Here is a 6,709-nt window from a genome sequence, read left to right as displayed (position 1 = left end):
CGGGGGGGGGGGGGGCGACCGTGGCCGCTGAGCGGGCCTGGCACACCGCAGCGAAGTGGCCCTTCTTCCCGCAGGCCTTACAAAGGGCAGCGCGGGCCGAGCAGCGTTGGCGGGGGGGGGGGGGGTTTGCTGGCCGCAAAAGTAGCATCGGGGCCCCCCCGGAGATCACTGGCTGGCGCGTAGCGGGTGGGTAGTGCCCCCGCTGGGGCAGCTGCATGTGGGGCCCATGAAGTGTAGGAGGAGTGGGCCGCGCGGTTGGGGGCGTAGGACTGGACATTGCGCAGGGCGACTGTCATGGAGAGCGCTAGTGTTTTAGTCTCTGCGAGGTCATGCGTGGCCCCTTCTAGGAGCCGCTGCCTGATAATATCAGACCCAATCCCAGTCACAAAAGCGTCCCACATAAGGAGGTCTGAGTGCTCCTTAGCTGTAACTTCCTGGCAGTCACAGTCCCGAACTAGTGGGATCAGGATCCTCCAGAAGTCCTCGATTGACTCACCAGGTAGTTGAGTATGCGTTGCGAGCAAGTGTCTGGTGAAGAGCATGTTCGTCTTCTGTTCATAATTTTCTTTGAGTTGAGTCATGGCATTAGCGTAATTGGGCGCATCCTGGATCAGCGGGAAGACTTTGGAGCTGAGTCTGGAGTACAATATCTGGATCTGCTGAGCCTCTGGAACAGGGGTCGGCGCCGCGTTGATATACGCTTCAAAACAAACTAGCCAGTGCTGGAAGTCCTTTCTGGCGTCGCTTGAGTGTGGATCCAGCTGCAGGCAATCTGGTTTAATACGGAGGTCCATCTTCTGAATCTGATACTAATAAATTGAGGCACGATCAACTTGACTGGAGACGAAGTTGAAACCAAACTGAACACAGTGGTTTACCACAAAGATGTAGCAGGCAATTTAGGGGTTAAACAGACTGAGGGGAAAAGACCTGCTAACATGGAGTCAGAGAGATACACTCATGCCTGGAATAAGTTACATTGTCCAGTAGCCATGTAAAATGGCCACCTGCAAAGGACCATGGGAATTGTGATCAATTTGGGACACAGACAGGTACACAGCCTCTGTGTATTGCGCAAAGAGACCAGACTTGGCTGAAACTTGTTTCCATTAAGAGTCGATCACCATTTCCCCCAGGACAATACAGCTTGAATCAAGGAGTTACAACAGTAGACTAACCAGCGCCACCCCCCTTATTTGGAAAGGCCTACGTGCCTGGGACAATGATAGCTGGGACCCTCCCAGCTATCGAGCTATCCGCCCCCTAATTGGCTGAGATCGATGAGGGTGATCGAAAACCCTATCGATCCATTGGACCCAGAGTAAGGACCGCCCAAAAGGGCGCGAAAGAGGAGAAGGATAAAAAGCCCTGCGCACTAGAGATCGATCTCTTTTGGGACGGGCCTGTGTGCGACCAACTGCAGCAGAACAACCAAGTTCAAGGACCCGCGACCATTCCTGAAGGACGAGCCCAGCTGAGACGAACCCAACAACTTCCAAACCGACCACGTGGACCCGGATAAAGGCCTTATCTCGCACAGTGCCGGCCACTCTAAGTTAAGTAAAGGTCATCTTAGTCATTAGGTGTAGTTTAGTACGGAGCTGCGTGTTTTATTGCATAGAGATACAAGTCTTGTGCTATTAATAAGCTGTGTTTTTGAGCTAACATATTGGTTGTGTGGTCATTTGGTCGGTATAAGAAACTGCTTGTGATTCACCCCAAAGTAAAGAAGGCAACAGTCCCATTCAGACTTAAACTCGTTATTTGGAATACACAGGATGGCCCTGTTCAGCAAGGGTGAGTCACTCAAGATTCATTGTCCTTCCGGACACTCTTGTCTCACCAGTTATTAGCCCATTACAGAGTCTGATGGCCTCTCTGTCCATCAAATGGGAGGTTAGTTGCATATTAATAGTGTGGCTCTGTTCCTTTGTATAAACGAGAGTGGCAATCAAACAGCCAAGATAATAATGATTGGTTCAAGTTTGTAAACCCCTGAGAGAACCTTTGTTTGAGGGGCTGGGCAGAGTTAGAGAGAAAGAGAAAAAATCCTGTTTTGAACAGGTATAGAGAGAAGGCTTCGGAAAGTGAGTGAGGTCATGAAAGTTGCCACCGAGGCAGGCTTTGGAAAAGGGTTCTGAAAGAATTTCCCGAACAGAAGAAAAATTGCTTTCTAAATGCAATTATTGCCTTTGCCTGTCTGTGTAAATGGAATGAGGGCTGCATGTTCATTTAAAGTGCTGTTTAATGGGAACTAGAGTGTTAAGGTTAAGAAACTACATGTAATTTGTTATTGTTAGGGTTTGTTTTATTGTTTTATATTCTTTTTGTTTCAATACAGGTTGTTTATAAACTAACCAAGCTCTATTTCTTATATTATCATTCCTGGAACAAATCGATTTATCCAATCTGCCATAAAAACTTTCAAAAGTTACGGGCCGGGCAGCACGGTGGCGCAGTGGGTTAGCCCTGCAACCTCACGCCGTTTGATCTCGGCTCTGGATCACTGTCCGTGTGGAGTTTGCACATTCTCCCGTGTTTGCGTGGGTTTCGCCCCACAACCCAAAGATGTGCAGCCGAGGTGAATTGGCCACGCTAAATTGCCCCTTAATTGGAAAAAATGAATTGGGTACTCTACATTTTTTTTTAAAGTTACCGGTCTGGTCCAGAATCGTAACCACTTCTGAAAGCTGACCAGACATCCGTATCAATAAGGCAATAAAAGAAGTACTTTGAAGTTGACTGTTGCATTTCAAAGAGGAACATATACAAATTGAAAGATTGTAAATAGATGAGGAAAGATAGGGTAATATAATGTATACTTTAAAAATATAGTAGTCATAAAGTAAAAAAAAGGACTAATCAATTCTGGAAAAGGGAACTCTAAAGGATTGTTGGAAACAATACAGGATAAAATCAAAGGGTAAAAAAACAGATTTAAGAAAACATTGAAGGCTGTGTGAGGGGTGGTGGCTGGTAGGATCTCAAAGAAGGCAGAAGTGTGGTCAAAGCCTGACCTTGGGTGAGATTCTCTGGCATCCCCGTGGTGTGTTTCTCAGTGGCATTTGGTGGTCCACCATTGGCCAGCAGCGGGATCTTCTGGTCCCGCCTCTGTTAATGGGATTTTCAATTAAATCCATTTTATGCCAGCGGAAAACCTGTCAATAGGACTGGAAGATCCCACTGGCTTGAACAGGTGGAAGATCTCGCCCTACTGAACCAGGTTGTTATCACCCTAAGAGAACAGCCTAAGAGCAGCAGGGAATTGTGTGGTAAAGTTACTGGAAATTTATAGATTAGAAAATCTATAAGGACTGTTGTCATAAAAGGTGTTTTTTAGCTTTGAGTTGTTTAAGCCAAGATCTGTTTGCAAAGATTTAAATAGTAGTTAACTGTGCCAAGGTGTTCCTGTATTTTAACTGAAATTTTTAAAATGTATTTATTTTACTAATTGTTTAACTTTAATATTAAATCATCACAACTGGTCTGAGACGTTACTTCCTAATTTCAGAAAACCTCCTCATAATACATAAATTGCAAAATCATTCTGGTTGCTGTTTCAGGTTTCCCTTTGGGATTTGGGCAGCTTGGCACTTAGTATCTGCCGTGCCTTAACACTAGTCAATTGGAGGATGTATCTTGTTTCACAGAGTTAGACTGTACTCCCTCTCATTAAGTGGCTCTTGCAGGAGTTTTCATGTGGGCCTTGAGGGGTGTGGCTCAGTGACAATAAGACAAGGTTTGGATCTTCCTTTGTCTCTCAGCACATTGGGGGTCCTCTTGATTGAATATATCTTTCAATGAAACTGTGCCCCTTGCGTAATGTGGTGATCAGGTTATGATGTTGAATCTATACTGTTCAGTAAATTCCTTGAACTCTCTGGAGGTGAATTGGGTTCCATACAAACCTTTCATGAATCCCTCGGTTAGCAAAAATAATTTGTATTGGTGTGATGATTGTTGTAGCTCTTAAATCTTTAACCCTTCTAATGAGCGGGAACTTTGAGTACTAGCTTACTACTATAAGTTACCATTCTTGGTTGTGTGTGAATTAATCAGTTTTTACAGTATGCCATGGTCTCAGTGGTACCTCACTAGCTATCATCCCCTCTTTCTGCTGTCTATTACTATACTCCTGGTACACAGTGCGGGTGGGATTTTCCATATTATTTCAGCGTAACAGGCACCGACTGAAACTTGCACAGCCGTGTTTTTAGTGTAGATTTGGAGACATAAAAATAAAAAGGATATTTGGAAAAATAAAATTCAGTGGCAAGCATTTACTGTGGTGGGATATGGCAAGGCTGGCTCCACAGATATTGGGGCACCCCAGCACAGAAAATAAACTCCCCCTCAGCTCCACTTCCCCCCCATGGACATAGGGATCACCCCAACAAGCATCTGGGGCTCTCACCTCCCCCCTCCACCATTAGCATCAGCATCAGGGGCTCTCACCCCCACCCACCCCCTCCCCACCATAAGCATCAACATCGGGAGCTCCTCCCACCCCCAAACTACAAGCATCAGTACTGAGGGCCCCTACCCGCCCTCCTCCCCCCATCACAGGCGTGAGCATCGGGGATCCTCCCCCAACAAGCATAACACAAACCCCACCCTCAATGGGGCACCCCAGAGGGTCTACCCATGGCAGTGCCAACCTGACATATCAATCTGTGCCAAGGAGTAGTATCAGGGGCATGTCCCTCTGCTCCCAGGGGCCATATATAGCTTGCTCCCTTGGTGGATATCACCACGACTGATTCCCATTTTTTTCAAACTTGTTCATGTCGGTGAGGTATGAATATTCAGTGAGGGGGTGTGTGGCAGGGTGGCTTGGTAATGCAATTAAAACATATGCAAATCTATTAAAATGAGCTTCTCACCCTTTGTGGGCATGAACCTCGTTACGTCACTGTCAAGGAACATGGAAAATCAGGAAACGAGAACTTGACAGTGAGAATCTCATTTCCTGATTCTCATGAGATTTTGTGACCAAGTTACCGTTCTCGCTGCTGGCAGACACAGGGGCAAAATCTCCCCTGCATGTAGACGACATCATAGATCTGGATATCATCAGCTATGCCAACTGTTCTTTTACATCCCTTCTATGTATCATTTACTTTCTGCTGGAAGATGTTCCGGCTCACTTTAAGGTCTAAAGGTAAACGTGGGAATTTGTACCCTCCAAAGGGTGTACTGAATGTTGTTGACAGCGAAGATCTTTCACTCATGTTCCAGTTGCCATTTCTGGCATCAAGCTTGCTAAAAAAATTTCCCCCTGCCAGTGCTGGCAGGTGTCATGTGCTCCTCCAATTAAATTACTACACTAGGTTAAAGTCCAACAGGTTTCTTTGGAATCACCTGATGAAGGAGCTATGCTCCGAAAGCTAGTAATTCCAAAGAAACCTGTTGGACTTTAACCTGGCGTTGTAAGACTTCTTATTGTGCTCACCCCAGTCCAATGCCGGCATCTCCACATTATCCTAATTAAATTAGAGTAGGGTAGTGATTCCTCTTTATTGTTTATGGAAGACCTTTGAGATCCAGGCAAGTTTGGAGCCATTCACTTGGCTTCTCTCTCACAATAACATTTACCCAATCTGTAAGCTTTGTGACTCTGGCAATCACTTTATTTTCTTCTATATCTTGGAGTTGTCTTTCAAGCTTTCCTGATTAGCTCTCTGGTACTTTACGTGGAGGGAAGAATCACTTCTTTCTTCTCTGGATCAATGGTGACATGATATTCAAAATCTTCAAGACACCCATCTCATGAAAATACTCTGGATATTTGGACCATATCTTTCTTACTTCTCATTCATAGAATTCCTAGTGTAGGAAGCCTTTCGGCCCTTCAGGTCTGCACCGACCCTCAGAGTGAGCACCCCACCCAGGCCTATTTCCCTGCCCCATCCCCACCAAACCGGCACATCTTTGGACTGTGGGAGGAAACCAGAGCACTCGGAGGAAACCCACGCAGACACGGGAGATAGTGCAAACTCAAGAAAGTGACCGAAGGCTTGAATTAAACTCAGGTCCCTTGTGCTGTAAGGCAGCAATGCTAACCACTGTGCCACCTCAGGATGGGTGATTCTCCTGCCGGGTGGAGGGTGCTTCTCAACAAATGTTCTACCTTCAACCCTTAGTCTCCTTCTTCTCATGTTTCATTGAGAACAGCTGCAGCTCTTCACAACCGTCCAAACCCAGGAGAGCAAGATCATCTGTGACGTGGAATATGCAGTTTACGTATTTTCCCTTGTTTGTCCTTCTGATATGGGTCATCCCTATATTTGTATGTTTTTTAAGGGGCAACGAGGAGTCCACATTGAGTTGTAGAGAAAACCAAAACTTACTTTATTTAACACGTTAATTATTATGTACAGCTCCAATAGTTCCCTACTGGGCCTTCTCTAGTCGGTGCCTGATTGACCGACTCTGTTTATAGAAAGACACATGAACCTTGTTTAGGGTCCCCCACCCCCTTATTGGGGGAAGCTCATATTCTGCAAGATCCACAGGATAGTGGATCATCTCTACGCCGTAAGACCCGTGCGGGATATAACCGTATACTTCCTCTGTATGCTGTGAGCATGACACTGCTCGGTTTTGGAGCATCTTTCTTTGGGCACCCATTTTCGTTCAAATTTTCAGGAACAATCTTCTGGTATGGTCTGAGCGGGATGATGCTACTCTGTGTTCTGGTGTCAAACTT

This window comes from Scyliorhinus torazame, chromosome 6, assembly GCF_047496885.1.
Source record: "Scyliorhinus torazame isolate Kashiwa2021f chromosome 6, sScyTor2.1, whole genome shotgun sequence".
Classification (NCBI taxonomy): Eukaryota; Metazoa; Chordata; class Chondrichthyes; order Carcharhiniformes; family Scyliorhinidae; genus Scyliorhinus; species Scyliorhinus torazame.
Note: the sequence above shows the minus strand (reverse complement) of the source record.